Genomic DNA, 13,544 nt, shown 5'->3' on the forward strand with positions numbered 1-13,544 from the left:
GAGAGGATTGTAAGGGACTTTGTATAGATGTGTGAAGGAAAAGTTTTGCTTTGAAACTGTGTTTTCCCTAAATAAAAGCACAAATAAAACAGACTGTATTGCAATTACCATTCCTGTAAGAATCATCACATACATTTTTAGACACTATAACTAAGCTACTGAAATGAAAAACAAACAGACTAACCCTGAACCTGTTATTTGTTTATTATCTTTGATTGCCAATGAAATACAAAGAATACATCAGATGCCAAAATATGTGCATGGCATTACTAGGTGCTGCAAAATCAAGATGCAGCTTGCACTGTTTCCTGAGAAAGTTGCAATAAGCTGCAGACACAGATCAGCAGAAAAGAAAAGGTGGTGTTTTTTCATAGTGAATAGACCGTTGCTTTTTGTTCTTATGATATGACAGTTCCTTTGTTATTCCTTCCACCTAAAGTCTGTCATGTCATTCAGAACAATGGTGCCTTTTTGTAGCAAATGACAATAGCATTCTTTGCCATGGGACTGGGAGCATCTTGCTGCTTTGTTCCCTCGTTCGCCTGTCCTGTCTTGTAATCAAAGTATAAGGATGCTTTTAGTCATACGTATTTCATATTGTATACAGTATAAGCTGTGTGTTTTAAATGGAAGCTCACTTTTTCTAGGCAGAAGTGAATCCCTTTTGGTAAGCAGTATGTTCCAGTTCAAGGTAGTAAAGTGTGGCCATGTGAAATCCTAACTTCCTTTTGGCAGTCTGGGCTTTTTGCTGGCTCATTCTAAATGCTCTATCCCACTGATTATGCCAAGAAGCTCAATAAACATTGAATCCCTCCCTCCAACTTTTATCTCTGCAGACACAGATCATCATTTTAGTTACAGCAGTGCTCATTTTTCAGTCCCACTGGTATCTCTGTTTGCCTAAGCAATACAGCGGAAGTGGTTTGTGGCAGGAGGTCCCAGTCAGACCAATAAAATAAACTGAATTATTTTGAAGACACTTAAGGGACTGTAGCAGGAGTCAGACTTATGCTACACTCAAGATCTGATTCTTGATATGCTGTAGAAATATCCTTTCTAGGAACAGTATTCAGCCACCACCTGTGAGTTAATTTGGAAGGTCAAGCTAAAAGGTGGTGTGGGTAAAAGGAACTTGATGCTATCACACTAAGAAAATTACAGTGAATATCTTTATTCTTCTAGTGCAGGATCCACCACTGATTGGGTTAGAGCCAGCATTGGTCGAGGCCCCATAAGAACACTTAGAAATGAATTCCTAAAATATTAAAACATACTTGTCAGCGCCTCCCAATGAAACTGCAGGTGATAGGTATATAGTGTTGTAACTAGCCCAGCCATCACCCCCTTCTTCTTTCCTTCCCACCCAAGGTTTCTGTTCTGCTGTTCTGTTCTACAGAGGTTCATACAACAGTGTCATCAGCATCCTATCTGAGTGCTTTCCAGTAATGTGACCAACGTCTATTGTGTTTTGGGATTTGGAGGGGATTTTTTAATACTGTTTTTTTATACTAATTTTTTTCATGGTGGAGCCACCATGAAATCATAGATTAAAAGCAGTGTGTATCTGCAATTTATTTTTGTTTAAGTTAATAGCTTCCTATATTTTTATTCCTTTTCCACCTCCCTTCCCTTTTCGCTTGGTATCCACCACATACTTATCTTCTCTGTTTGAAAGAGTCTCTTTTCTCCTTCCCAGTTCTCCTTCCTGGGAATGGCTTCTGTCCCTCTCCCCTTCTCTTCTCCACTGTCCCTTCTCTTCCCCACTTCCTCCACCTGGTGGTGGCTGCAGTGCAAATTAGCCTGCCTTGGCACATAGTGGGGGATGAGGAGCTGTGCGGATTTAGGGCCCTGCTTACTCACTCAGCAGCCATAGGCTGTACCAGCCTGTGGGATAAGAAGCTGACTGGGAGATGGAAGGAAAGGAGCTAGGAATGTCTCTAAGGGATTGTGAGGAAGCTGCTAACGTGTTCTCCCTCTTCCAGGCTCACAGGTATGATTGATAGCAATATTTTGGGGGAAAAAAAAAGTTTAAAAGTTTTCTAGCCGCTGTTTCTGCCCACTGCTTTTAGGTGAGTGAGACTTTTGTGGTTATTGCTTGCTGACTTAAGAGCCCCTTCACCTGTTTTTTCAGAAATAAATTTGTTAGTCTCTAAGGTGCCACAAGGACTCCTTATTCTTTTTGCTGATATAGACTAACACGGCTACCACTCTGAAACCTGTTTTTCAGAAAAAAGAAAAGGAGTACTTGTGGCACCTTAGAATTTTTTCAGCGTTTCTTACAGTAGATTATAAACCCCTGGAGGGAGGGACTGTCTTTTTGTTCTGTGTCCATATGGCATGTGCCACAGTGGGGTCGATGACTAAAGCTCATACATGCTACAGTAAAACAAATCATAATTATTTCTTGCTGAGTAAACTTGTCCTTCTGGGTTAGCTCATTTTTTGTTTTTGGACTCACTTTGTAGTTTGACCAAAATGAACCACGCTACCCATGAAAACCTTTCATTCCCCTTTGCAGGGTTCCTTGGTACAGACAGACTTCAAGCAAGAGTTAATACAATGTCAGGAGTTGAGGATTTCCTACAGGGGAAGGTGAATTTTTTCCCCCAACCTGTTTCCTTCCCACAAACAGGTTCCTGAGTAGGGTTGGTCAGCAATTATTCCTATTGAATTGTTTTCTAGTGTAAAATTGGGGTTTTGATAAAACAAATTATTTTTTACGAAAAGTCTCTCTTTAAAAAAATTCAACTTTTTTGTCCAAAATAGCAACACCCCAAACCCAAAAACATATAGTTCTGAACTACATTTCCCATGATGCATCAGAGCTGTGTAACTCCAGTGATGCACCCTTAAGGGGTCAGCAAGAGGGGGGACCATGGTGCAACGTGGGAGATGTAATCCAGCTAGGGAGCCTGGCCCATAGGGGAAAATAGGGCCATGAAGTGTCAAAACTACGAGCTCCATGAGGCATCGTGCAGCACAGGTAGACACACATTAATGTCAAACTGCTCCAAAACATAATGTTTAGATTTGTTGTTTTTTTTATGAAATGCTTTTATTCAGGCGGAAGCTTCCCAAAATGCAATCATTCATTTAGATTTTCGGACCGGAAACTTTGGGTTTTTGGACAACTTTTTACTGTTGTTGTTGTTGTTGTTGGTTTTTTTTTTTTTTTTTTCCCAGGAGGGAATTGATAACAAGTTGAAATTTTCTGTGGAAAATTTTTGATGCAAATGTTTGTTTGTTTTTTTCTTCCCCAGAAATTTTCTGGGGAAACCGTCCTATACATTCCTATTTTCTGACCAGGTCTATTCCTGACCTTAGGTAGACCACGGTCAGAGATGGGGAGTGATGCCACAGAGCCAGCACTGGCCCTTCCTGGCAAGGGATCCATATGCATTCGTACCCCTCTTGATGGGATGATTTGTGCCTTGAAGATTAAGGCCGGATTTTTGAAGGGTATCAGCATCCAGTAACTCCCATTATTCTGAGGGATGTTCTCAATGGGAGTCGCTAGGTGCTGAGAACTTGGAAAATCCAGGCCCTATAGTGGGGCTCAGAATCCCTTTGAAAATTTATCCCCAAATGATTCGATCTTAACCCAAGTAAAGCAATACCCAGCTCTGCTGGAAAGAAATATTACTAATGAATCTTGGAACATACCTGTTGATAGAAATGCAATTTCATGCAATATCCTGGGCAAACCTTAATGAATTAAGTTTAAGTGTCTTAAGAGCTCATTGTATTATAAATGCAAATGTTTGTGTGTTATTGTGGGATTGTATGTAACTTTTCTAGGATCCATGACTAATGTAAACTTTGGGAAGTGTGATGAGCTTCAAAAGTCATAGAATCATAGAATCATAGAATATCAGGGTTGGAAGGGACCCCAGAAGGTCATCTAGTCCAACCCCCTGCTCAAAGCAGGACCAATTCCCAGTTAAATCATCAAAGTCCCTTTGAAACAATGTGCTAGACAAAGTTAAGCGGGATTTCTAGGAAATTCTTGGGAGGAGAGGAAGGCAACTTCTCACCTCCAGACCATACCTTTGGAGTTGTGCCCTGAGGAGAAACCCGTTGTCTGCTGATCACCTGTTAAATGAGGACCAGACCTGGGGCCCAAACTGGATAAAAGAGTGAATCTCAGATTCATGAGTATGCTTGTTCTGAGCTAAGAGCTGTTATGAACTTGTGACCACAGAAACACCCCTTGGTGCGGCTTGAAAACACCTTTATTGGAATCAGGAGGTGAGCTCTGATGAGCTTACTAGCATGTGTGTAGGTTCTCTTATTTTTTATATTTTCTCTGTAGTGCTTTTACCTTAAGAATAAATGTGCTTGCTTAGAAAACTCTGTGGTACCTTAACTGTGGGTAATTATTTGTTAATTAATTGTTTGTAGCCTCTGAGGAGAAAGCAAAGCAGGCCTGCTGAAGAAGTCTGTATTATCGGAGGATCCATAGTGAAGGCAGGAAACTGTATAGCTTGAAAACCCCAGTGTGGAGGGAGTGAGATGCTTGTCTCTTCCTAAGAGCGGTAATGGCTGGGGAGCCAGGAGCCAGGGAGTGGTTGCCCTGGCTGGACCATAGAGGGGGAATAGAGGTGCAGTGGCCCTGAACTGTGACACCTGGTTAAAAAAAACCAAAACCCCAGTTTATTTCTAGCTTCTATTTTTTAATTGTCTTGACAACCTACCATCTGGGCTCGTATATATGAAATTTGCATATAAATTACACGATTTACTAATGCAGAGAAAACTCAAAAGAGCTTATTCATATTTACTATGCATTTTAAAATGCTCTTATTGTGTCTATATTCAGAAAAGTTTGGGAACAGGGTAGTCTGTCATCCAGTATGCACTTTGTGCTAAGTTTGCTTGTTGTGTCTGTGTATAACTTATACATGAAGCACAAATTATGTTGAGATTTTCAGCACGCTGATATAGTTTGGTTAGAGCTACATACAATTATGTAATGAATACTTCAGTGTAAAAGTTACAGCCCGGAGGTTTCAAAGTGGAATGTTGATAAAAGATTTCTAAAAGATTTGTGGCTGAGCCCACTTAAAAAAATATATCTTTATCCATTTTTGGCATAAAAGAAGCATTTTGATCCAAACAATAAAATATTTAAAGACTCTCAGAACTATTTTCATTCCCGTTTACATAACTGCACATAGATCAAGAGAAAAAATTATTTAACCAGTGAAAGCTTGTTTTCATTTTGATAAACTATAATATACATTTTTATTATTTTAAAAACATTGTTTGGTCTGCATCTGATGGCTTTTATTTTGCCAAGGCATTTCCTGACCCTAAGCTTGACTTTTGTAAATAGTCTCCTGAACCCTGGCTTACTTTTATAAAATGTGGCTCACCAGTGAACTTCTATAACTGCAAGCAAACAGCCTTCGACTCTCCCTAACGTACAGATAGTTTCAGCTATGTTTGTGACATTGATTTCTTTTAATAGATTTTTTTTTGTTTGCTTTTCCTTCCCAGGTGTTTCTTGTGGTTTCTTGACCTGTTCTTTTTCTTCTGCTTCTAATATTAAAGTATCTCAGGACAGTGACTGCTGATTTGTACCACATATACATCAATATCTGGGTTTAACAAGGTTTCATTAAGGGCATACTTTCATTTTTTTGGTCTGAATTTCCTGTCTTTCAGTGGTCCAAGAGAATTTTAATGTTTTATGCACCATAAAGTAACTGTTTTCCTTTTGGATATTAGCCTTTTAAAATAATTGCAAGTTCGGTGTTCTTCTCTAGCATTAGCTAATGGGCTTTTGAATCAATGGCTCTATTTCCAAGATGTTTCTGATGTTCCAGAGAAAATAAAACAAAAGATTAGTCATTTTAACTCCATCTTATGTTCATAGCCAAGATTTTTCAAGAACAGATGTGTAAAATAAGAAACTTGGTTTTTAAAAGGGCTAAGCACCTGGAAGCTCCTGTTGGCTTCTGTATGAGATGTTAGGCACTCAGAAATTTTAGAAAATCAGATTGCTTATGTAAAATTTTCAGAGGTACCTAAGTGACTTAGGCGACTCTGGCCCTATTGGGGTTTAGTGAGAATTAGACCCAGATCCTTGAAGGATTTAGGCACTTAGCTTCCACTAATTTCAATAGGAGATAGGTACGTAAATACCTTTTGAGGATGTGGACCTGAGTCTGTTTGATTATCCAGTCACTTCTGAAAATTTTGCCCTTGGAGCCTAACTTTAGACTTCTGTTATTGAAGGTCTTGGCTGTGGAAAATAAAATAAAAAAGTAATAGGTGACTTTTGAAAAGCAACTAAAGGATTCAGGAGCACAAGTTCCATTGAAAGTCATTTTTGAAAAATTCTGTCTGGTCCTCCAAGGGTGAAATCTCAGCCCTATTGATGTCAGTGGGTGTCTTGCCATTGGCTTAAATCGCCAAGGATTTCACTGAATAGGATTAAAGGGGCCATGCGCCCTGATACAGTTTAAGGTCACTGAGTGAATAAAAACTTCCTACAAAGGCAGCCTCAAAAGTCTGAGCCAAAACCTCCTACTTGGTATGAAGTCATCCCTCCTGACAATTCCAAAAGAGTCCCATGGAATAGATACTGAAAAGTTCAGCAAAAAGCATAAATGGGGGTATGAGCTGTGGAGGCATGAGTGTAGTCAGGGAAAAGACACATTACACTGTATTTCTTCTCTCTTTCTAGGGTAACTTACTACTGAAAATACAAAGCAAGTTGTTGCTTCTCTGTCCAACAGCAACTTGCTATTGGCAGAAAGCCACACCTTGGACTGGGATGAAAGCACACAGGGCCATCTGCAAACCTTGAGTGTGTTTGGGCTGCATCTTTCACTGCAGAGGACTCCGATACTGCTGATTGCAGGCATCCTGAGTGCTTAATCCAAATTCTGCCATATGGGCTGTGGTGCTTCTTCAAGGAGGTTATCTATGTTTTTTGGCTATCTTTGGGGGATGGGTGGGTGGTTCTGAGCAGGATGCTTACTAGAAACATTACTTATGTGACCATCAAGGGTCTAATTCTGCAAACACCTGTGCACAGGTATCACTTTACTTGTGTGAGTAGGGACATATCAGTAAAGTGGTGCATGTGTGTATTTGTAGGAGCCCTGTTCTTTAATAGATTTGTATCAATTGCTGCCCAAATTTAGTAATAGTATTTCCCACCACACAGTATATGAGACTTGTTAGTCCCCGCTGTGTAGATGTGGATGGAAAATGACAGGATTTTCTGCACTGTGAGGATGATGGCTTCCTGTTTACAAAATAGTGACCATTTAGAACATTAGGGAATCCCAGATTCAGGAAGTGGTGAGCTATAATTGGCCAAAGTGTGTTGTTCCTATATACTACATAAAAACCCAGAGGGGAAGTAGCATGATAGAGCCTGTTTTAATCAACTTTAATGAGCTCATTTCTTTATTTTTCCTTTTGTGGTGACAGAAGTCCAGTTTTATCATATATGATCAAAGTTATCTTGGACAAGGCAGCTATTCCATAAGCCTGATCTTATTCATATTAAATTTTGTACCAAGTGATGTCCAATTCAGCGTGTCAGAATGGAGATGACAGCTGTTTGATGTCCACATTAGCAGCTTTGCTTAAACCATACAACTGGGCAAAGGGATCTTTGAATAAATGGTTCTTTGACATCAAAAGCAAAACACAATTAAGCCAAGTTGTATAGTTTCTATAAATTCACTGCCCCCACCCCCTCTACTAGGCAGAACTTGACGTGTTTTTAAGTGCAAATTGAAGAGGAGACAATAATTAGCATGTTGTTCGTTTGTCACCTTAAGAGAGGAAAGGTCAAGTGTAGTCTGCATGAGAACTATTTTGCCTTGCGTTTCCACCTTGTAGTATTTAATTAGCTTTTTTCCATGCACTGATGGGGGGAAAAAGAGATGGTACTTTGAATGAGGAAGTTTGAATAACTGGTTTGAATAACTCATCTGTATGACTGTTTTCTCCCTCAGAATATATTTCGTATTGGTTAACAGGTTTACTCCATCCCTCTACTCCTCTTGTGCTTCAGACATGTTTGTAACTTGCCTGTAAAGGTAAGGAGTTTGAAATTGTTACTGTTCCTTGAACAGAAATATGTAGCTGTTACTACTATTGATAAGTAAGGGACTTACTCAACAATTGAAAAACGACTGCACAGTATAGTAAGAGTTCTGCAAGGTCGAGGAAATAGCCAAAACAGAAGACTTGCAGCTTCCACATTGTTCTCCAGGAATACTTGTACATGTTTACATGAGCAGTTCTTTTAAATTGATGAATTATTCCTCAGTTTGTGCTGGTAATATTTTTGTTTGTGCACATTGTTCAGCTTTTATCCAAATGAAAACCACTAGATAACCAAAATTGTATACAGTACTTATAACAGTGATCTGTTTTCAAACCCTAATATAGCTGTGTAAATATATGTATGTATGTCATTAACTGTGCTGCTGCAATTCAGCTGAAGATCTTTCCTTCCAGACTTTCCAGATAGCTAATGATGGCAAAGCCAAGTCCGATCTGTTCTTACCTGACTGTCTACATCTGATTTATGCTGCCTGGTGCTCAAAACACCCATGATGCAGACTATTTTAAATGAAGCTAAATTGGCTAAATCCCAAGCATTTGATGTATGCCTACTTGTCCATTTATCCTCCCCATTAAACCAGTGTATCAATATAGTTTTAATACCTATACCTGGTTGCTTTCTTTGCCTGCCATCCTCTCATGTCCTGGGAACAGCTTCTGTTATAGAATCATAGAATCATAGAATCATAGAATATCAGGGTTGGAAGGGACCCCAGAAGGTCATCTAGTCCAACCCCCTGCTCAAAGCAGGACCAATTCCCAGTTAAATCATCCCAGCCAGGGCTTTGTCAAGCCTGACCTTAAAAACCTCTAAGGAAGGAGATTCTACCACCTCCCTAGGTAACGCATTCCAGTGTTTCACCACCCTCTTAGTGAAAAAGTTTTTCCTAATATCCAATCTAAACCTCCCCCACTGCAACTTGAGACCATTACTCCTCGTTCTGTCATCTGCTACCATTGAGAACAGTCTAGAGCCATCCTCTTTGGAACCCCCTTTCAGGTAGTTGAAAGCAGCTATCAAATCCCCCCTCATTCTTCTCTTCTGCAGGCTAAACAATCCCAGCTCCCTCAGCCTCTCCTCATAACTCATGTGTTCCAGTCCCCTAATCATTTTTGTTGCCCTTCGCTGGACTCTCTCCAATTTATCCACATCCTTCTTGAAGTGTGGGGCCCAAAACTGGACACAGTACTCCAGATGAGGCCTCACCAATGTCGAATAGAGGGGAACGATCACGTCCCTCGATCTGCTCGCTATGCCCCTACTTATACATCCCAAAATGCCATTGGCCTTCCTGGCAACAAGGGCACACTGCTGACTCATATCCAGCTTCTCGTCCACTGTCACCCCTAGGTCCTTTTCTGCAGAACTGCTGCCTAGCCATTCGGTCCCTAGTCTGTAGCTGTGCATTGGGTTCTTCCGTCCTAAGTGCAGGACCCTGCACTTATCCTTATTGAACCTCATCAGATTCCTTTTGGCCCAATCTTCCAATTGGTCTAGGTCCTTCTGTATCCTATCCCTCCCCTCCAGCGTATCTACCACTCCTCCCAGTTTAGTATCATCCGCAAATTTGCTGAGAGTGCAATCCACACCATCCTCCAGATCATTTATGAAGATATTGAATAAAACCGGCCCCAGGACCGACCCCTGGGGCACTCCACTTGATACCGGCTGCCAACTAGACATGGAGCCATTGATCACTACCCGTTGAGCCCGACAATTTAGCCAGCTTTCTACCCACCTTATTGTGCATTCATCCAGCCCATACTTCCTTAACTTGCTGACAAGAATACTATGGGAGACCGTGTCAAAAGCTTTGCTAAAGTCAAGAAACAATACATCCACTGCTTTCCCTTCATCCACAGAACCAGTAATCTCATCATAAAAGGCGATTAGATTAGTCAGGCATGACCTTCCCTTGGTGAATCCATGCTGGCTGTTCCTGATCACTTTCCTCTCATGCAAGTGCTTCAGGATTGATTCTTTGAGGACCTGCTCCATGATTTTTCCAGGGACTGAGGTGAGGCTGACTGGCCTGTAGTTCCCAGGATCTTCCTTCTTCCCTTTTTTAAAGATTGGCACTATGCGTAACAAGGAACTACAGTGCTGGAGCCTTAAATTTCCAGGTGCCTTGTAGGAATAGAGTGTGGTTTTATTTTTTACAGGAACTCTGTGATATTAATGGAATTGACCCCCCGGGGCAAGGGATCCATTGTGGTAGGGTTGGAACTTTAAGGCTCCAGCCCTGAACTTTATGACACTTCTTTTAAGTAATACTATTTAGTAATACAAGATGGCATTGGAACAGTCTTAGGTAAGCCAATAACAAATCCAAATGCAAACTGAGGTTCTGTTGGTTACATGGCATGACATACCTTAAACATTTATCTCTCCTGTTCATTACACGTCTTCTAATGCTTCACAATTACATAACGTTTGCTTTAAAGCAACTATCCATTTTTTTTATAAGAAATCGTTATGTGCAGGATAAGTAACTTCTTTGGTTATTTTTGTTCCAAAATACAATTTACTTATCTGCATTCGCAGGTGTGTACACATATATATGTATTTGTGTATATATGTGTGTGTAATATAGCATAATGGAATGGAGCACATTTCAATAACTTGTTGGTAACATAAGAATGTTAAATTGTTACATTAATTAATTTATTGGACCGTGAACTGTTGTCTAGACTTCACAAATTATGGGCAAAGATGAGCCCTCTGCTGTGTAGGTTTGCAAGAGGGGGAACGAGGAACAGCACTGGGATGTGATGCTAAATCCTTCATCCATTGAACGAAGGACAAAATTCTCAGCAACTTCAGTGGGTGCAGGATGGTAGCCGTAATCATCCACGGATCATTAACCAAGAAACTTGCTAATATCTCACCTCAGGTACCTCTATACCTAGTGCTGCTCTGGTCTGCAAGTTTGGCCATCCAGAACACGCTCTGTGTATGCTGTAGCAATGGCATGCCCTAGAGGGGAGTGACAACGGATTTTTTTTTTAATTTTTATTTTTTTTGGAGAAGCAGTAAGCTGTGCTCCCTAGTGCACCCCCCTCCCCCCCATGCACTCACAGAATAAACCATCATACTCTGAGCTGACCTGCTCTGTCAGGCTGGCTCAATCCAAAGCGAAGCTGTTCCCGCTGCATTTACTCACACCCGTAGGTGGATATGTGTGGTAAGGGCAAGATTTGTGTTTGCAGGGTATACATGTGATGCTGCAAAACTAAAGAGCAAGGATCCCTTTGCCCAGGCAGACATACTTTAAGAGTAATGACAAAGTTAAAATGTGCCAGCTCTGCCGTGGTGCCGATCCTAGGTAGTTTAAGCCAGGCGTTAAAGTACATATTTAAAAAGAAAAAAAAGCACAACCTCCTATACATTATTTGCAATTTCACCATGCTGGGGGAACCGTAATCTCACAGAAATTTCCTCCTCCTCGTGTGGTTTTTATTTTAGGCGTGAGCCAATATTTGAAATGCTTCTAAATCCTTTCTGTCATCTTTATTTTATCCAGTAATGCAAGGATCTCTGAGAGGATTGTGCAACCTGAAAATGTTAATGTTTAAAGTTCAGTGAGTTTTGAGTTACATGTGAGCTAAAACATCATCTTAACATTTTTCTGCCCAAAGGAAAATAATTATTTTTCATTTGCATGTCATTCGAAAACTCCTGAAGAAATTTTGTTCACATTGTCCAGAACAGTTTGCCTCTGGGCTAAGACCAAACATGGAAACTTTCTGTCCACAAGGGGACTTTTTCGGAAGGTTCTGAGCATGAGAAAACAGGCAGCTACAATAAAAGCCCCAATGGAGCCGAAGCAGAGCAAGTTCTGCCAGTGTCTTGTTATAATTAATATTCTGTCTTCACAAACAATAATGTGCAGTTCGGGCTCTGTTTCTGTGAGTGAATGCTGAGGAACTGGAGACTGAAGGACAGATTTTTCAAGAGATCAGTGCACTGCAGCTCCCGTTTGTTTTAACATAGGCTTCCTGGTGGGGAGCTTTTTTTTTTTTTTTTTTTTAAATATGGGCTCTTACTTATATGTCTAAATGGCAGCTGAGTTCCTATGAAAGATCTGGGTCTGCACACAATTCTGCAAAGGATGTTTGAGGCCGTGCCAAATTGATTGGCACTTTCAAAAAAGTTCTTCCTTTAGAAATGCAAAAGTACTTAATGTCAGAAAATTAAGGCATGCAATCGTGGTAGTCTACCACTGAAAACAGTTGGTGTCTATTTAAAATGAAGAGAGGAATACAGAACTAGTACCAGACCCAGAAAAAAGGGTTTTAGAAATCAGGGTTATAATAAGGCAATAATGTCTTAGTACAGTATAAAAGTTACCAGGGCTTTTTCAGTGATATGAATACATCATATTATTTCTAACACGTGTCTGTATTCATGCTATTTAATTGTCGTTACAGTAACAATTCAAAAGCCAAGAGTATATTCAAATGGGGATTTCAGTTATTTCTCTCCAGTGGGGTTCCAGCTGAGATCACATTTGGCTTTAGTTAGAGCTGAGCGAATAGTTCGTAATGAATAATTTAAGCCAGCTCTACACTGCAGATTTTGCCATCATCGCTATTTTGGTCAGGTGTAGTGAGGTGTGTTTTGCAACTAAAACTGCACTGACAAAAGCCCCAATTGTAGATGCAGCTACGCTGGCAAAGTCCATTTTGCTTGCATAGCTAACTTTACTCGAGGGGCCGGAATAGGCTATGCTGACAAAAATGAAGTTTTGCTGGTATACACTGTTATACGCTAGGGGTGCTTTGCCAATATAACTCTACTGTAGGGGTGGGCAAACTTTTTGGCCTAAGGGCCACATCGGGGTTCCGAAACTGTATGGAGGGCTGGATAGGGAAGGCGGTGCCCCCCCAAACAGCCTGGCCTCTGCCCCCTCCCACTTCCTGCCCCCTGAGAACCCCTCACCCATCCAGCCCCCCCTGCTCCTTGTCCCCTGACAGCTCCCTCTGGGACCCCCTGTCCGTAACCGCCCCCCCGGGACCCCACCCCCTTTCCAAACCCCCACCCCCGACTGCCCCGACTCCTATCCATGCCCACGCCCTCTGATAGGCTCCCCAGGACTCCCATGCCTATCCAACCCCCCCTGCTCCTTGTCCCCTGGCTGCCCCCCGGGACCCCCTGCTCCTTATCCGACCCCCTGCTCCTTATCCAACCCCCCCCATCCCCTGACTATCCACCCCCAGAATCTCCGCCCCATCCAACCCCCCCTGCTTCTTGTCCCCTGACCACCCCCTCCTGGGGACCCCGCATCCCAACTGCCGCCCCACAGAACCTCCACCCCCTAGCCAACTCCCCCGCTTCCTGTCCCCTGACTGCCCTGCCCTCTATCCACACCCCTGCCCTCTGACAGCCCCCCCGGGACTCCCACGCCTATTCAACTGCCCCCTGTCTCCTAGCTGCCCCCTGGGACCCT

The 13,544-nt window shown here is 41.7% G+C and overlaps 1 protein-coding gene across 30 annotated transcripts in view; it reads left to right on the plus strand.

Moving 5' to 3' along the window:
* Positions 1 to 13,544, plus strand: part of ADGRL3 (adhesion G protein-coupled receptor L3) — an 821,427-nt gene that overhangs the window by 193,084 nt on the left and 614,799 nt on the right. The window contains exon 1 of one of the 30 annotated variants that reach the window (XM_073340202.2): positions 8,042 to 8,063. The exons of the other annotated variants lie outside the window; for them this stretch is intronic. The gene's annotated coding sequence lies outside the window, so the exon portion shown is untranslated. Of the gene's footprint in view, positions 1 to 8,041; positions 8,064 to 13,544 lie in introns of those variants that run through there. 30 annotated transcript variants of the gene reach the window in all.

The sequence above is a fragment of the Lepidochelys kempii genome, chromosome 4 (genome assembly GCF_965140285.1).
Source record: "Lepidochelys kempii isolate rLepKem1 chromosome 4, rLepKem1.hap1, whole genome shotgun sequence".
NCBI lineage: Eukaryota > Metazoa > Chordata > Testudines > Cheloniidae > Lepidochelys > Lepidochelys kempii.